This window comes from Ursus maritimus, unplaced genomic scaffold, assembly GCF_017311325.1.
Source record: "Ursus maritimus isolate PB19 unplaced genomic scaffold, ASM1731132v1 scaffold_9, whole genome shotgun sequence".
Lineage (NCBI taxonomy): Eukaryota > Metazoa > Chordata > Mammalia > Carnivora > Ursidae > Ursus > Ursus maritimus.
In genome coordinates this window covers 12934370-12952757 of record NW_024427107.1, presented here as the reverse complement: position 1 = coordinate 12952757, position 18388 = coordinate 12934370, and the positions used below count along the sequence as shown (strand labels likewise).

At 43.4% G+C, this 18388-nt stretch overlaps 1 long non-coding RNA gene across 1 annotated transcript; it reads right to left on the bottom strand.

Annotated features, from left to right (window-relative positions):
- Nucleotides 1-8027: 8027 nt before the first annotated feature.
- On the bottom strand, nt 8028-18076 carry LOC103677466. Its single transcript, XR_572412.1, has 2 exons — nt 17165-18076; nt 8028-9111 (listed from the first exon to the last, which is right to left on the bottom strand). It is a non-coding gene; the product is annotated as an uncharacterized LOC103677466 (long non-coding RNA).
- Between the last annotated feature and the right edge of the window lie 312 nt (nt 18077-18388).

Genomic DNA, 18388 nt, shown 5'->3' with positions numbered 1-18388 from the left:
CCAACGTTACTACAGCAAAATATATGCATCGACAACACTGTGACTGCCTCTCCAACATTTACCCCTGCACACAGCCGTTCCTGCTTTGTGTAACTCTTGCAAGGTTGGAATGAAGTGATCATGCCCTCGTTTCCAGCTATGGGTCCCTACTGCTCTTAGTCTGTGGGTCTCAAACTTGAGTGCACAAGCATCATCTGAACAGCTTGGTTATAACAGTTTCCATTCTCAGTTTCTAATTCAGTGGTTTGGAGTGAGGCCTGAGAATTTGCATTTCCAACAAGTTTCTTGATGATCTTGATGCTGCTGGGTTTTCTGTTATTTGCGGCTCACAGCACCTTCAATGATACAACAGAGAAATTCCAAAAGCATTCTGTTACATCCAGGAGATGAAAACCCTGTGTGCCACAGGGGTTGGGGGACTAGGAGTGGATTTGCTGCAGACAGGTAGGTCTTGGCCTCAACAACACATCACGCTCCAGTCACCTGGGGAGACCTAACCCCTACTCTCCAGAGATTCACATTTTATTGTGCGGGGTGGGGCCTGGGCAGCAGTATTTTTCAAAATTCCCCAAGTGATTCTAGTCTAGTGTGCATCCAGCAATGAAAATCACTGCTTTATAAAATAAGTTTCCCAATATTGTGTGTACACGTATGCATGTGTGTTGAGGGAAGAGACTGGACGGGGATGGTCGTTGACAAGTTTTTGTCCTTTTCAGTGAAATCAAGGGACCCAGTGCGCTCTGTCATGGGTACTGACCCAGCTGGCCCTATAGATCCAAATAGCTTTTAGGGAAGATAGCTTTCCTGCGTCCTGCATCTCCAAGTAAATAAAACAAGGTTCTATCTCTATACAACTTTGCATGGTAAGCCAAGTGACTTGTCCTACTCAACTCAAGTAGGAAGCCTGAGTAGACAAGCAAAAGTGAAGTAAACAGAAAACAGCAAATTATATGAAGTACACAATTAAGAGAATTTAAATAGTAGAGATCATATTTGCCTTACAATTCGTCTTAGACTTGAATAATTATAGCTAATACTTACACAGTACTTATTGTGTTCCAGAGACTATCCTAAGTGATTTTATCTATTACCTAATGGATTCCTTTTAATGACCTCGAAGGAAGGCACTGTCTTTATCATGATTCTTTTATAGAGGAGATTATCGAAGCCCAGAGAGGTTAGGTGCAAGGTCACACAGCCAGAGAGTGGGACAGCTGGAATCTAGACCAGGACAGTCTATGTGATCAACCACTGTGGCAGATGCTGCCCTTCTGTTAATATTGACATTTGCAATATCTAACTTATTCACCCAACAAAGAAAAGCAGAAGGCTCCTTACTGTCTTACTCCTTACTGCTCCACTGTTCTGCTTAAGGTCATAGCAATAGGTTGACGAACTGTCTTGGTTTGTCCAGGATTTTATAATTTTAGCACTGAAGGTTCTGTATCCAGGGAAACCCCTCACATTGCCCTACATGGCACCCAGACATCTTTGGACCCCCAAAACTTAATCTGTGGGTCCCAGTTACTGCAATATAAAAACGTCTCAAAATGACTCACTTCTTTGCAACTAACGTTTGCTGTAGAACAAAATAAGCCTTGCCTCCCAGTGTCTTCTTTTGGATATGATCACAACAGCAAAAAGGTAAACACGAGAATGAATGTGTCACATTTATGGAAAATAAAAAGTAATTTGTTTTTGGCAGAACCGAAAACAGGAATTCATATAAAAAGAATGACTCATGTCTCTTCAAGACAATTCCTTTTAAGTTGGATTATTTAAACAGAGGGAAATGTGACAAAATGCTTATAATGAGGCAAATAGCGAGTTCTCATGAAAATGTAATGGTGTAGTTTCAGCTCAGGGTACATCAAAGGTTTGCTGGAAATGTGATGATATGGTTTCCCAGAATCAGATTTTACAGTGGTGTGCCTGATCAGAAAGATTGTAGAGCCCCTTGCACAACAGAGGATTCGCATTTCTCACCTACTCCCTGAAAGGCTAGTTCCTCACATCTAAGTGGGCTTCGTTCTTAATGATAATTCACTCAACAAAGCACTGCTGTCTATGATAGAATCTTATTTTATAAGGCCGTCTGCCTCCATGTTCATTTATTACGACACATCTATCCAGCTAAGGACACACATAGACATCGCAGATGCATTAATGATATCTTCTTTGGTCGTGTGCCTTTCAACTATCACCAAATGTTATCTATTACAACCAGCCATTGATAGACTATTGAACTGCTTTGGAAAAGCTAAACTTAACACAGGAGCTGAGCAAGGAATAACATATGTTTTCATCATATGGCAGGTGTTCTTCATGCAATTCTAAAGCCCCAGATCATTTAAAAGGAACTCTCATTCATTCTAATTACTTTCCAAAGGGACACTGTCATTTACCCCAGCAGCGCCATCTTTATCGGTGGTTTCCTATGCCCTCGCTGGATGGACATGAATTATCATTTGCTGACACCAAAGCAGTGATCACAAATAGGAACCAGTTGTGTCTCCCCTGACGTCCACCCCCAGGGTGACTCTGCTTCCTCCCCAGCCTCCGTGTGAAATGGAAGGTCAATGCTACAAGATGGCCTGCAGAATGACCAGTGAAGAGAAGCTGGTTTCAATCTAAAAAGTGACTATGACGAAGACTCCAAGACTACTCTTTACCCTAAATGTTACTGATTTTAAGGGAAAACAGCGTTCTGCCACAAATTCTGTTCCAAGAAGACATCAAGATGCAGAAGTGGAGAGTCTGATTTCTTCACCAGCTCATCCCAATAAGGTTAAAACCAAGTCAGCTTTGTGTGAAAAATATTTTCCAGTTTTAAGGGCCAAGGCTCAATTTGGAAAACTCCACAGGTCTTAAAAGTCTGAAAATTGTGTTTTGCTTTTTTAAAAAAACAAAACATTTTGAGTGTCTAATATGTTCCATGCCAAGAATGTAGTCACTCTTTAAAAACACAACTTTTGACAATACCTTTGAACAATAAGTTGTGGGTTGATTTTCCTTTTAAAAGTAACATTTATTATTCACTAATTGATCTAGCTATCTTGGAAAGAGCCAGTAGGTTTAAAAGAAATAATTGTTTGACAAGCTTCTCCTTTTTCGCTTCAGGAACATATTAATTTTACTTCGGTAAGCACCCCTGCTCCATTTGCAAGTCTTCTAAAGCCGAAACAAACCCAGCGATTATGTTCACTGTAGTCAAAGTTACTTGCTATCACTCAGGTATCTCAAATTAGAAATTCAGATTTTTTTTTCTTAAAAAGCTTACATGAAATGTCTTGAGCAATAAATAAAGATGACTTTTTAGAGGTAATATTAGAAACTCAGCAGTTACATCATCTTTCGGGTATAATTGGAGACAGTGGACATGACTTTTTCCTGGGCACTCCACTTAGCAATTGCTACGCAGGAGGAAGCACTACCAGGAGAGGCATATGCATCCTGGGGATTAATGACAGCCCAGGGGTTGCCAATGGACTGACTTAATGCCAAAATTCCATTAATTCCAACTAATCATTTTGCCCTAGGATGTGCTATCCTGTTAAGCGGCTCAGACAATTGTAGCTTGCACAAATAGACTGAAATACACACACTGAGTTACAGAAGGCATTCCCCTGCTGCTTGAATTCTGCACTCTGCACAGAAAACAAAACCAAAAAAAGGATAATTTTTTTTTCTGCTTCTGGTTCAAGGATCATGCTAGTAGTCCGTTCCCTATAAAACCAGTAAGAGGGAACTGTGATACGAATTTAGAAAAATCCCTTCAGAGTTGAAACTGTCTCCCCAGGATTTGAGAATCCAGTAGAAAACCTCACTTTTACATCCCAACAAGTCCAGAGCATTCAAACAAGACTACAAAAGATTTCACTTAACTATAACAGCGCATGATTTTTTTCAAACCAGTTTCCCGGAATTTGATAAAAATAAATCGCAGTCGATCAGAGCTAAGAGCCATAGGGCATAAAAAAATTGTTATGTTCATTATCCTAAATTTCTATTTTCAAAACTATAAAATTACTTTGGTAAAACACAAATACGTCATGCATTTCTATTTCTCTCAGAGCCGTAGATGAAAACTCATGGGATATGAAACAATGCCTGCAGTCATAAGCTAAGGACAACCCCCTCACCCCTTCCCTCAGTGACCCCTGAAATCTTTTAAAATACCTCTGAGTGAACCTCAGCAACATTCTAGTGCGGTGCCCTATTTATCTCTCCAGCCCCTCAAAGACTGTAAGGTCAGGCGCTGTCTTCGTGTTTATCTCATCTAGAGCCGAGCCCATGGCCTGGCACATAATAGATGCTTAATTTAAGTTTGTTTAACTGGGGGCGCCTGGCTGGCTCAGTTGGTTAAGCTTCTGCCTTCGGCTCAGGTCATGATCCCAGGATCCTGGGATTGAGTCCTGCATCAGGCTTCCTGCTCAGCAGGGAGTCTGCTTCTCTCTCTCCCTCTGCCTTTCCCCCTGCTTGTGTGCTCTCTCTCTCTTTATCTCTCTCTCTCTCAAATAAATAAATAAAATCTTAAAAAAATAAATAAACCCATTCTTAAAGAAAAAGTGACTGAACCACAGGGTAAATATATTCAACAATGTTCTAAAAGAGAAGCTAAATGGTGACCTAAGACATACCTTTGGTCAGGGAAACAGCATTGTAGCCCCCTTCATTTGGCCCTTTCCAAGCCCTCCTTATGGTTCATGGACATATCTCCGTGAACTAGAAGTATCTGAAACCCAACTCTCTAACCTGTAAATACAAGAGGACTTCTATAAATCAAAATCGAATCTACCCACAATTAGATGTGCTATTTATCACAACACTTGGAAAAAAGCAGGAAAATAGTGGAAAAGCCTCAGAAAAGATAGTGAAACATTTTAGAGGGGCAGAGATTGCAAGAAATTTAGATTAATAAGGATAGTATTTTAGAAAAAAGAAGGTGGAATAATCCAGATCTAGACCCATGATGAGCACTCTTTTGGATAATTAAGGAAGATTAAAAATGCCTAAATTGGTGTTTTTGTTTTGAATGAAAATATATTTAGAATAGCCCAGAAGGTGGAATGAACATTATTTTTAAAGACTGTGTACTGACATAATAGAAGAGTGCCAATGAGAAGCTGGCCCAAATATCACAGTCGGGAACTGTCCACACTCAACTGCCAGGATTGAAACAAGGGCCTGTCTCAGGGGCAGAGGCTAGACTCTGCTCACCAGCCTCCTTTATGCAGGGGTCAAGAGGCCAGGTCCCGGAGGAGACCTTCTTATGTTTTCAACATTTCTCGAACTTCCTTGGTCAAGGATTATTTCTAAGCACCATCTTGCAATCCTGACATGAAGGATCGGTCTCCCCATCTTCATTCCCACAAATCAGCCTCTTTGCTCTCTTTAAGAGCACTCATGTTTGAGGGCTTGTGAGCCAGAGCCCAGCTGCCTAAGGCAGCATCTTTGTCTTTATGGGGAAGCAGTAGGATGGATGCTGCCAAGGTTTGCTAAACTCCTCCCTTCAGAAAGACTAGGCAGGGCGGGGCCAAACAGACGTGCTTAGAGAGCAGATCGTGGCTTCCAGAGCATGTGTGTGCCCAGCAGGGCAAAGGTTCTCCTTGGAGATCTTTCACACTGCTCTTAAGGATTTTAGCATCTCAATCATATTCCCTTGATACCCAATTTTTGTCACGTGACAATGAGTTCCTAATGGATTTAAAGAGTAAGGAGCCCGTGCTAACATTTAACCTGTTACCCTGCAGGAGAAACCAGTATGCAATCCAGTTAGAAACACTTCATCCAGAGGACCCTCAATTCAGGGCGACAGGGCAGGCCTGGAGAGGAGAAAGTACAGGCCAAGGAGATATGTTCTAGGTCCATCAGATCCTGCCACACTGGACTGGTCTACTCTTTCCAAGATGACTGACTCACAAATCAGGCTTGGATGTCCACTGCCCAGTTGCCATGTTCATACCCTGGGAAAGGACCCAAGAAGTGGAGTGAACAAGGACTGGAGGGACCTCCAGGCAGGAGGAGATTGAGATCTGCTGATGCAAGATCCGCTTCCTGGGATGAAACAGCACTCAAGTTCCTCTACCCAGTGGCATGGCCATGGGATCCTGTTCCTTTCCTGGGTCAGTCTCCTTTGCCTCAATAGTTATGACCATCATTACGCAGGCATGCGCAGATTTTAAAAGTTGGAGGACAACAGAGCTCTCCTGCTGCCAACCTCTTTTAACAGCAACTTGGAAACTTTGAAGTGTATGAGTAGGATGACACTCAGAAACACACACACACACCCCCACACACCACACATGTACACACCACACACACATCACACATACACACACTATACTCACACTACACACACCACACATACACACATGTCACACACACACCACACATACACACATACCACACACACCACATACAAACCACGCATATGCACACCACACGCACAAACCATGCATACACACACCACACACAGATACATCCATACCATATATACCATACATACGCACACACCACACATACACACACACCATGCATACCACACATACACACACACCACGCACACCACACATACACACACACCATGCATACCACACATAAACACACACCACACACACATACACACACACTATACTCACAACACACACCACACATACACACACACCACACACACCACACATACACACACACCATGCATACCACACATAAACACACACCACACCACACACACACACACACATACACACACACTATACTCACAACACACACACCACACATGCACACACCACACATACACACACACCATGCATACCACACATACACACACACCACACACACCACACATACACACACACCATGCATACCACACATAAACACACACCACACACACATGCACACACACTATACTCACAACACACACACCACACATGCACACACCACACATACACACACACCACACACACCACACATACACACATGCCACACACACATACACACTCACCACGTACATACCAGACACACACTTTTAGTTCTAGTCCTATCATTAGGACCAACACCATTGAACACAAAGGGGAAATATGAGGTTTCAAAACTTCTTCTAGCTAGTAGGTACCTGTTTGTGGATAAATGAAAATTCAAGTGAAAACTATTGATTTTTCTCCATAGCACAGTAAAAAAAAAAAAGAGACATTGACTAAACTTTACCTTCGATCATTGGAAAACAAGCTAGCTCATGAGGTTGGCCCAATATAATAGGAGCTTTAATTCATAAGCTGTCAAGTTCAGGTACACAGTGTGAGTTTGGTGCAATTACTCACATTTCAGCTGTTTTTATATCCATTCCCACTGACCCGTGTGCCACATAGCCTTGCCAAAACAGAAGTTTTGATGCTACTATTTTTATAAAGCCAACTTCAAGGGACTGCTAGGATATTTAATGCAGCTGAAAAACAAATTACTAAATGTTAAGGTTTTTTTTTTTAAACTAAGTCCTTCGAATACCTGACATCCTCAACCTGTGCCAGAACCCTATCCAATTTCTCCATCCCACCTTTGACCACAAAGCTTCAGGAGGTAAGGAGCTAAGGACAGGATCAGACCGTCTGCTGTGCACATTGCTTAGAGAAAACACTTGTAAAAGCTGAATGTTTACTTTATGTCACACAATGGGAGACATGGGCAAAACATTTCCAGTGTGAAAATAGCTCTGCAGGCCCAGAAACTCAATTTTACAGGACTCACAAGTAATAGAGGGATTCAAAAACTGAACCATCATAAACATGCTCGTAAAACAGATGCATTAACCGGAATGCCAGTTAACTGGCTCATGGTGGGAAATAGAGCTGACAAGTGGGCCAGGATTCTCGTGATGTCTGGTGAGTGTGTTCTTTCCCCACAATAATAGCTGCACGGGAAGTCAAATTATAACCAGAAAGCTACCCCAGTGGCCCAAAATCAGGGGGCAAAGAGTTGTATGGATATATTCATTTTCTGGAACTGCCACAACAAGGTACCACAGACCGGGGGGCTTAAACAACGGAAGTTTATTTCTCACCGTTCAGTCCAAGATCAAGGTGTCCCCAGAGTTGGTTTCTTCTGATGCCTCTCTCTTTGGCTTGCAGATGGCCACCTTCTCCCTGTGTCCTCACATGGTCCTCCCTCTGTGTGTCCATGTCCAAATCTCATCTCTTCTTATAAGGACATGAGTCAGAAGATTGGATTAGGGCCCATCCATATGACCTCACTGTACTTTAATTATCCCTTTCAGGGTTATTTCCAAATACAGTTACATTCTGAAATATTGAGAGCTAGGGTTTCAACCTGTGGATTCTGGAGGAATGCAAGTCAGCTTGTAGCAAAGGATGACCTTCAAGGCCAGTTCACCAATGTCCTCGTAGCTCAATGCACTCATGGTCATTGCAAGGTGAGCCCACTGAGCAGACATGCAGCCATGTGGTCTCTTCAGGGCACTGTCTCTGACAGCACTGGGATCTCCACTCCAAGTTCAGTGCTGCAGGGTTCCTTCAGAGGATTGTCGCAAAGTTAGATCTAAGCTTCCTGAGTCACAGTTTTTATTTTTATTTTATTTCAGCCCTGCTTATCTCAACCAGCATCTTACTTGGATTTGGGGTGTTCTCTAACTCTTGAGTCACACCTTTCCTCCCTCCCTTATCCTCTTCCATAAGTGGCCAAACCCATCCACACAGTGGATTTCATTAGTTTAATTCACAGAGGGCAACTGTATTTCAGAATTCTTCAGTGTACTTTTTGGTCACCACTAATTCATTGATTAAAGAAACAGGAATCAGAGTACAGCCATAAAGACTTCTCATGAAAATGGTGTTAACACTACAACCTTCCCTCTTTGTTTTAAACTATTGGTGATCACAGTTAAAGTGCAGTTAAAGTGAAAGAAACCATATATCGACCAGAAATGGGCACGGCTATCAATGAAACTCCAGCTGAAGGTTGGTCCTGCGTCACAGTGTCCACTGGCTTGAGGACGAGCTCTGCAATATCCTCCACATCGCCGTGGAGGTCAGACCACTAGGGTGAGAGCTGCTTCTGGATGGGAGGTTTCAGGAAACCAGACGGACACAACTTTTAGGGCTGCCAGACAGGGAGAAAAAAAAACAAAGGGAAAATTTTGAAAACAAACTACTTATTTTTCTACAGCAAACTATTATCTTAAATCACGTGAAGAAAAATTAGCACCAAGAGATATTGACAAAGTGCAATAAGAAATGACTCTCCTCCCAACTAGGGAGATAGTGTGGTGCAGACCTGTCCTGCCCAAGTTTGGTGCACATCACAATCACCGGGGGATATTGTTAAAACTACAGATCACAGCCTCAAAGGTGCCAGAATAGGCTTAGAATTGCCAGATACAATGGAAGACAATGAAAATCTTTTAGCATCCGTATGTCTCGGATATTGCATGGGATACACTTATCCTGAAAATAATTATTCATTGCTTATTTAAAATTCTATTTTAACTAGTCATCCTTTTTATTTCCTGTTGGTTTTTGCTAAGTCTGGCAAGCAACTCTGTTTCCCACAAAATGGAATAATAGACTAATCTGAAATGCTGTTAGCATAAGCATGGTTAGAGGCCTCAAAGAGATAAAGGAAGAAATAACATCCATTTAACCAAACCACAAAAGTATGAACTAAAATTGGGTGGACTAGCCAATCGCCCCTGGAAAGAATAATATACTTTGACATGGAAATTAACCTTTTAAAATTTAACAAACTGGATAAACTCATGACAGGACAAAGTTAAAGTTAAAAGGGGTATGGTATGAAGCAACTCATCTGGAATTCTCTACAGAGGGACAGGGAGATAAAACGCATGAGAATCTAAAAGACATAGAGGAAAGAGCAACAGGCTTCCTCGTGCATCTAACAGGAGTTCTGTTTGAGAAGATGCAGGGGCAGAAGAGCTAAATTAAAGGGGTAATGGTTCAGTGCTGTCCACAACTGAATAAGGAGAGAGGGACATCTACCATGGTGGATACATTAGAAAAACAAAAATGCACATGTAGAATCCATATAGTAAAATGCAGAATACCAAGAATAAAGATGAAATTTAAGCCACAGGAGAGAAACAAGTCAGACAGCTACAAAGGAACCATTTATGATGGTGGGCATTTCATTGGGGCAGACAGGCTGGAAAAGCAGGGTGAGGTATTCAAACAGGAGAGTTCACCCCTCACAAACCCTCTTTGACAGAACTGCAGAGGCATGGGAGTCACCTGAAGAGACTTCATGCTCAAGGGTCTCAGGCCACGCACCTTACCAATCAGATCAGAGCCTCTGGGGATGGGACCACAGGTCTACATGAGCCTAAATGTGTGGGAAGGGGAAGGGGATGAGGGCGTCATTAGAACACTTCCTCTGACTCTAGTACAATGAAATTAAAAATCACCAACTACAGAAACTGATTTTAAAATTCATATAGATTAGTACATTCTGCAAAGATTAAAGCAAAACAAGAAGACTTGCCCTACTAGATAGTAAGACTTCCTTAAAACAAGATAATAATTAAAACCGTGAGAGGGGCACAGGGGTAGATCAACAGCACAGCCTACAAAGCCCCCAAACAGGTCTGAGTACATATATATGAAACGTTGATACATCACAGAGAAAGAATGAGCTGTTCAATAAATAGTGTTGAGATCACCAGCTTCCCATATGGAAGAAAAATGGAAAAACTAAATCCCAATCGAATACCAGGTACAAAAATTTATCCGTGTTGAGTGAAAGATCTAACCGTGAAAACATGAAACTCTTGGAAGAACATACTGAGATATGGAAGCATATCCTTATAATATTGGAATGAGAAGGATTTCTCTTAAAAATAAACATAAACATGCATATAGTTGTAAAGAAAGGTTTTTTTATTTTTAATGTTTATATGTAATTAAATCTACCAGTCTAGAGATAAAAGCTATTAAGGCAGTTGATGACATAAAAGGTCCACATTGAAGTTTTTCAAACTTTTTTTTACAACAAAAAATGGTATCAACAACATTAAAACCTTAACCACATACTCCTCACTCTAGAAGTAACTAGTATTACTAGTTTCCTATGTGTCCCAGATGTACTGCTAAGAATTTTAGTAGAGTGAAAGGAACACAGACTTGAAACAACTTTTTGAGGTCAAAGAATGTACTTACACCCTCTTTGTAAACGTCACCACGCGCGGTGGGGTCATCAGACTCAGCGTCGCGTAGCAGACATTGGCTGAGCACTAAGTGTCAGGTGCTACATTAAACTGTTTTCATGTAGCATTTCACTTAATACGCGAGTCTACCCATAGGAGGCAGGAACAACTGTTATCTCTATTTTTAGAAGAGAGGAAAGAAACGGAACTTTGGGAGGAAAGTGTTATGGGTTGCATTGGGTCCCCTGAAAATTCACATGTTGAAGCCCTTAACCCTCAGTACTTTAACATGTGAGTGTATTTGGGGAGAAGGACCTCAAAGAGGTAATTAAGGTGCAATCAGTTTGTACGGGTGGGCCCTAACCCAACTGAATGAAGTCCTTGTGAGAGGAGGAAGTCTGGACACACGAAGAGATACTAGGCACGCACATCAACAGAGGGAAGATCATGCCAGATCACCAGGAGAAGATGACCATCTACAAGGGAGAACAGAAGCCCCAGAAAAAAAAGCAAAACTAAATAATAATAATAATATTTAATTTTAATTAATTTAATTAGAGTTAAATGAAATTTAAGAAAAATAAGAGGAAACTAAAACTGCCAACACCTTGATCTTGACCTTCCACACTGCAGACCTGTGAGAACACAGATTTCTGTGGTTTGTACCATGCAGTCCGTGGTACTTTGTTCCAGACTAATACAGTAATACGGTAATTTACCCAATGTCACACCCCACCAATAATTTTGTCACCAAGAGCAGTGCCTATATACAAATTACTTATACCCTTGAACTTGGCTTTTACCTCCTTGTGGGGAGGGGCAATTATTCCCACCCACCTAACCCCTGTGTACCTACTGATAGGTGATGCTAGAGAAAGACCCTCTCCTGACTTCGAAGACTCTAATAGCAGTTTACCCTGTCCATGTGAAGGGCCCTGTGTGGCTATAATCCCTTTTCTTCTTCCCACATACAGAAAGCTAGGTGCAGGGGGGTTTACAGCTCTGCATGCTGCTGGGAGCGCTAGAAAGGCAAACCAATCTTGTTCAGGGATTAGCAGCAATAAAGATCAGATTCTCCCTAAAGGAAATGCTTAGAAAATGATAGCAGAGCGGGCAGGTGGGAGCCAAGCAAGCAAACTTTTAGGACCAAGGGGAACTTAAACTAAGCCTGGACTAACCCCCCATTTTGACACTGACCCAACAAACTAGGGCAAGGAAGCCAGTCGCAAGGGAAGAGCCTCCTTTCATTGGTCCAGAAGCCCCTGGGATGGGGACATGTGCAGTCTACTCCCACACATTAATGTCCCCTGGGAAGAAGGAGGGAGCAGGGAGAAAACTGTAAGCTCAGGATGACCTGGAAGAAGCCAGCAACCAAATTCTCGGGCTTGGTAAGATCCTTATTCATTTTTCCAAGCAGAGGTTAAAACGCTTTACTTCCCCCCGCCCTGGCCCCCCACATGGCCAAAGGATAGCCTGTGTCACCCAGAAACTGGGGAGTCAAGTGCAAGCCCAGCACAGCCCCGCCCCCCTGTAAGTTTTCCTCTCCCACCTATGTTGGCCCATCTCTGAGAGTCTCCCGCTGCCCGTCGATTGTGCTTTCCATGTCCGTCTTCCTTCCTCCGGGACTTTGCTCTATTTCTCGCGCTCATCTGCCACCTTAATCATAGTCAGCTCTGTCCTTTCCTCATTTCCATAACCCACTCTCTTTCAGCCCTCACGGCCTCAAGCTCTGGTTGCTGCAATCCCCACGTGAGCAGTCTTCCGCTTCCCGCCTTCCAGGTCATTCACACACTCCATCCAGAATTGTCCCGTTTACCCCCCTTGCAAGACTCCGAGGATGCTTCCTTGTCGGCAGGATACAATCCTGGCCAACATGGGGGCGCCTGCTCAGCCCTCAGCTCCTTGGTCCCCAGGCCTCACGGAGCACGCTGGAGGCAGCCTCCTTCACTTCCTGAAGTTTGCAATGCTTGTCATGCTCTCTTGATTATGGGTTCTCTCCCTGCTGCTCTGTCTCTTTGTTTGTTTTTAAAGATTTTTTTAAATTTATTTGAGAGAAAGCACGGGAGAGAGCATAGCAAGGGGAGGGGGTGAGGCAGAGAAAGAAACAGACTCCCTGTTCAGCAGGGAGCCTGATGTGGGACTCAATGCCAGGACCCTGGGATCAAGACCTGAGCTGAAGACAGATGCTTCACCGACTGAGCCACCCAGGCGCCTGTGCTCTGTCTCTTTGAAATGCTCTCCCCGCCTCACTGCCTACCTCCTTCGGCCCAATTCCTACTCTTCCATCCGAATGCTGGTTAGACATGATTACCTCCTCTGTAAAGCTCTCCCTGCCTCCCTCCCCACAGACTAGGCAGTCCCTGGTTGTGGTCAGGACCCGTGGGTGGGCTCCCCAGAGTGCTCTGTGCACACCCACCCAGAGCGTCATGAAGGGGGACTGTGAGGCTATCTCTGCATTAGCTTCTGTACCCATTTCCTATTGTTGTTGTACCAAATTTCCACACCTTTAGTGGCTTACAATAACACAGATGCATCACCTTACAGTTCTGGAGGTCAGAAGTGGGAAACAGGTTTCAGTAGGTCAAAATCAAGGTGTCAGCAGGGCCATGCTCCCTCCAGAGGCCCGAGGGGAGAGTCTCTTTGCTCACTTCGCCAGCTTCTAGAGGCCATCTGCGCTCCTTGGCTTGTGGCCCTTCCTCCGTCACCGCCAACAGTAGAGCATCTTCCAGTCTGCCTCTGATGCCGACCCTCCTGACTCCCCTTTGTAGGGACCCCTGTGATTCAACTGGGCCCACCCACAGAACCCAGAAAAATCTCCCCGTGGCAAGATCCTCAACTCTATCACATCTGGCCATGAAAGAGGTAACAGATTCACAGATCGGGGCTGAGGTTGTGGACATCTTTGGGGGGCAGTTATTCTGCCTTCCACAGGGCCCCTCAAAGTAAGAAGCAGGTCTTGTTTGTAATTGTAGCCCAGCACATCATACGCTGTAAATATTAAATGAATCATGAAATAGATTATGATCCCTCAGGTGGATCTGTTGCCTCAGCCCACAAATGTATTCAATTCCATCTTATTCTGGAGAAGGAGGAGGAAGAGAGTAAGAAGGAGGAGAAGGATAAGGAGGAAAATGAGAAGGAGGAAGGGGAGATAGAGGAGGAGGAAGAAATAAAGAAAGATGACTCTACTTGATTCTTTCTAGAGGTTGCGTGTCCTTTTCACCGAATCTTTTGAAAAATTGTCCCACCTTCCTCCCTCAGCCCACTGCATTTGACCTCCCTCTCTATTTTCACCAATGTGTCTGACTAAAGTGGTTCGGGAGGGTCCGCCATGATCTCCACACTGGCCATGTTTTGGTCTCCACCCTTCTGGATCCCTCAGCTGCATTTAACATGGTTGACTATTTGGCATTTCTCCAAGCCCTCTATTCCCTGTGCTTTCCTGACTTGATTTCCTCCTTGTCCTCCTCATTCTGTTCTGATGGCATCTTCCAGATTACTCTTCTCTTTCCTAAAATGAAGGTGTTCCTCCAGGCTCTCTTGTTGGCCCACTGGTTCTCTCACACTACAGTTTCTCCCAGAGTGATGGCATCTATTTCTTTATGGTATGGACTCTCTAAGCTATATATCCAGGCCCAGTGCTAACTACAGTAGTGTTCTATTGCTGTGAACAGATTGCAACAAACTTAGCAACATTTATTACTTCACAGTGTCCTTGGCTCTGCAGTCCAGTCAGGGCTGAGCTTTGCTCAGGGTCTCACAAAACCACAATCTCGATGTTGCCCTCCTACATTCCTTCCTGGAATTCAACATCGCATTCCAAGCTCCACATCGCTGTTGACAGGATTTAGTTCCTTGCGGTTGTAGCCCTAGGTCCCTGATTTCTTGCTGACTGTCAGCTACAGGTCACTTTCAGCTCCTAGAAGCCCTTACAATTTTCAGCCATATCGCCCTCAAAGGCCCTCTCAGGACACAACAGCTCACTTCTTCAGTGCCAGCAAGAAAATATCTCACTTTGAGTCTCTTCTTTCAGAAAAGACCAGAACCTTCTTTAAAGAACTCACCTGATTAAGTCAGGCCCACCCAGGGTAATTTCCCTTTTGATGAATTCAAAGTCAACTGATTAGAAGTTTTAATTACATCTATAAAATCCCTGCACCACCTAATCATGGAAGCAATGTCCCATCACTTTTGCCAGATTCTATTGGTTAGAAGCAAGGTACAGGTCATCCCACATATACACACTCGAAAGAAGAGGCTTATACAAGGGCATGAGGCATTGGGACTACTTTGAGAATTTTGTCTACCATACCGACCTTCAAATTTATCTATCCAATGCCTCCTAGTTATCCGTATCTGAGACATCATAGGTATTGATAAACAAATTATGTCCAAATGTAAATCAATAATCTCTTCCTCAAAACTTGCCCTTCCTCTTCTTCTCCAAAGGTCAGTTAACATGACCCAGCTACCCAAGCCAAAAACATGGCGGTCATCTTTCACTCCTTATTCCTTCTCACAACTTCACAGACAATATGAAGTTGAATTGACCCCCTTCTTCCATCTCTATTTCCCCTGCCTTTGTCAGGCAATGGTCTTCTTTTACCTGGACAACTAAGTAGTCTTTAGGTCTTTAGTCCCCACGCTTACAGTCTTGCCCACCCAAAGCCACATTATACTCAACGCTCTATCATAGTTAAGATTATCTTCTTTTGCAGCTTTTGAAGCACTATAGAAATGCGACAATGAACATTTTCTATGAGGATGAGATAAAACTTTCTAAGCTTGAGGCAGCCAGGCGGGGCAGTCAAAAGAGTAACCTCCAAACCAAGAAAGGAAGCTTAGCCTGAGTGCTGAGCTCCAAGGCCAGCCCTGGCTACTGACTGGCCCCTCGAGTCTGGCCTCCACATCTGTCATTCATTCTACCCATTGTGCATCTCCCTTAGAGTCACCAGGTGGCAAATGCGGTCAATGCCTGCAGAACACAGGTGTTGTTATTTTTGTGATGGAGAAGTTTATTAAAATAACTCTCAAATTGGGGGCCTGGGTGGCCCAGTCAATTAAGCATCTGCCTTAGGCTCAGATCATGATCTCAGGGTCCTGAGATTGAGCCCTGCATCAGGCTCCCTGTTTAGCAGGGAGTCTGCTTCTGCCTCTGCTGCTCCCCCTGGTTATGCTTTCTCACTCACGCTCTCTCTCTCTCTCAAATAAATAAATAAAATCTTTTTTTAAAAAAATAGCTCTCAAATTTAGGAGGATTGACATCAGTTCTTCTACTGCTCTACCAGATAGAAATCTTCCACCCTATTTTTAATGGAACCGTACACCTGCCCATAACTGTCTCTTAGAAATCTAAAAGGATTTATGAGGAAATTTCTCCAATCCTATTAGAAAAATGGTGTGCAGTCAATTCACTAAATTATTTTTCCTATCTGGCAGATATGATCTGATAACTTTTACATTTTGTTGATTTTCATGTTCAAACACTACAAACTACCTTTGTAACTAAAATGCAAAATTCACCTCAGCTTTGCAATTTCTTTAAGGTAATTTCTAAAACTATTGCAGCTCTTGCCAAGAAAGAGTAAGAATGTAATATTACTCTGATTTATCTCGTATTCTGTCAGGACACTTTCTTCAGAATTAATGAGCTGCATACCTTGCTCCAAAGTATATGAAAGATAGGGTCTTTAAGAAATTCTGCCTCACAGTTGGAACTAAATCAGCATGTGTGTCTGGAAAAAATCTATCATTTTGTGAAACCAATAAATATCTCCCCCCTTAGCAAATGTACTGGTGATGGATCACAGAGAAAAATTATTTGATCTATCTGTATGCAATAAAATACGTGAAGGCATTTCTGTTTTGACTTCTCATTTTTAATTCTACTGAAAGACCAAGAGCAATAGGTGAAAGGTTATGAGGATAGATCTGAGTTTCCTGAAGGGCTATGGGCTGTGGTAGCTGAGCCCACTATCTCCCCTGGCTTTCACTGACCTGCCGTAGCCAGGGTGTGTCCCCTCCTTCGCCAGCACGTCTCCCTGAGCCGTCGGTGGAAAAGTCTTCCCAAGGACCTCCAGTGGTGGAAATTTGGTACTGCAAGATCAGGCTGGCGGGCTGCCTGGGAAGCCAGGGGGCTGAGCGTTTCCCCAGTCTCCCTCTGCCCTCCCTGTGAACAGTTAGAGCTCAGAATCACGCCTGAGAAACGTATAACAAACATTTCACCTCATTCTGCGAAGCTAAAATAGCGGTAAGTTACAAGCCAAGGACTCACAATCACTTCCTTCTCACCAAAACCCAATGTACAGAGGAGAAACCGAGGCTGAGAGCTGATGGGTGAGTTACCCCGAGGTCACACATTTGGTCAATAGCAGAGCCAGGTTCGAGCCCAGGTCTCTCTACCTTCGTCCGTAGCTTTCAGACCTGAGTGTAAGAATCACTGAGGGGCTTTTATAAATCTAGATGCCTAACCTGGTGTCAGAGTTCCTGGGGCCCTGGAATGCGCATTATAACAGCCTCCCCCCCAGGGACTGGGAAATGCATCCAGCTTGAGAACACCCGCTCTGCGTTGTACCCCTTCCCTACATGTCTCAGGAAAACAGAGCTAATCTCCTCCACCAGATAGGTCAGCTTCTCTTAGGGTGGAGCCTGAGACAGAAAGGGTCTTATAACTCCTAGAAGGCGTTAGAAGATCAATAAGATATGAGGGATGGATAAGCAAGCTCCGCACATACAGGAGCCTTGGTCCCGTCTCCCGGTTTCTCAGACTGGCTTCCACGGCCACCCAGGGGAGGCTCTGGGTCTGCCTCCTCCAGCTGATGCACTTACAACAAAAGCATCCAGTCCGTGGCCGAAGGAATTATGGCACATCAATTCAATGGAATCTTTCCCAGGCACAGGAAACCAGAAGCCTTTTCTAGATTTCTTATAAAATTAAGACAGCGCTGAGCTCTATCTGCAGACTATTAAGCTGTATAGGCATTGGTCACAAGAATATAAAAACCGTGCATGCACATGGCAGAGACCAATAGAGAACATAGCAAGATGGAAAGAGTCCATGAATTAGGATGTTTGAGTCATGGGTAAATGTGTGTGTGTCCCTCTCTTTTTAAAATGTCCTTTCAGATAATGCTTAGTGAAATAAGTCAAGCAGAGAAAGACAACTATCATATGATTTCTCTCATCTATGGAACATAAGAACTAGAATGATCAGTAGGGGAA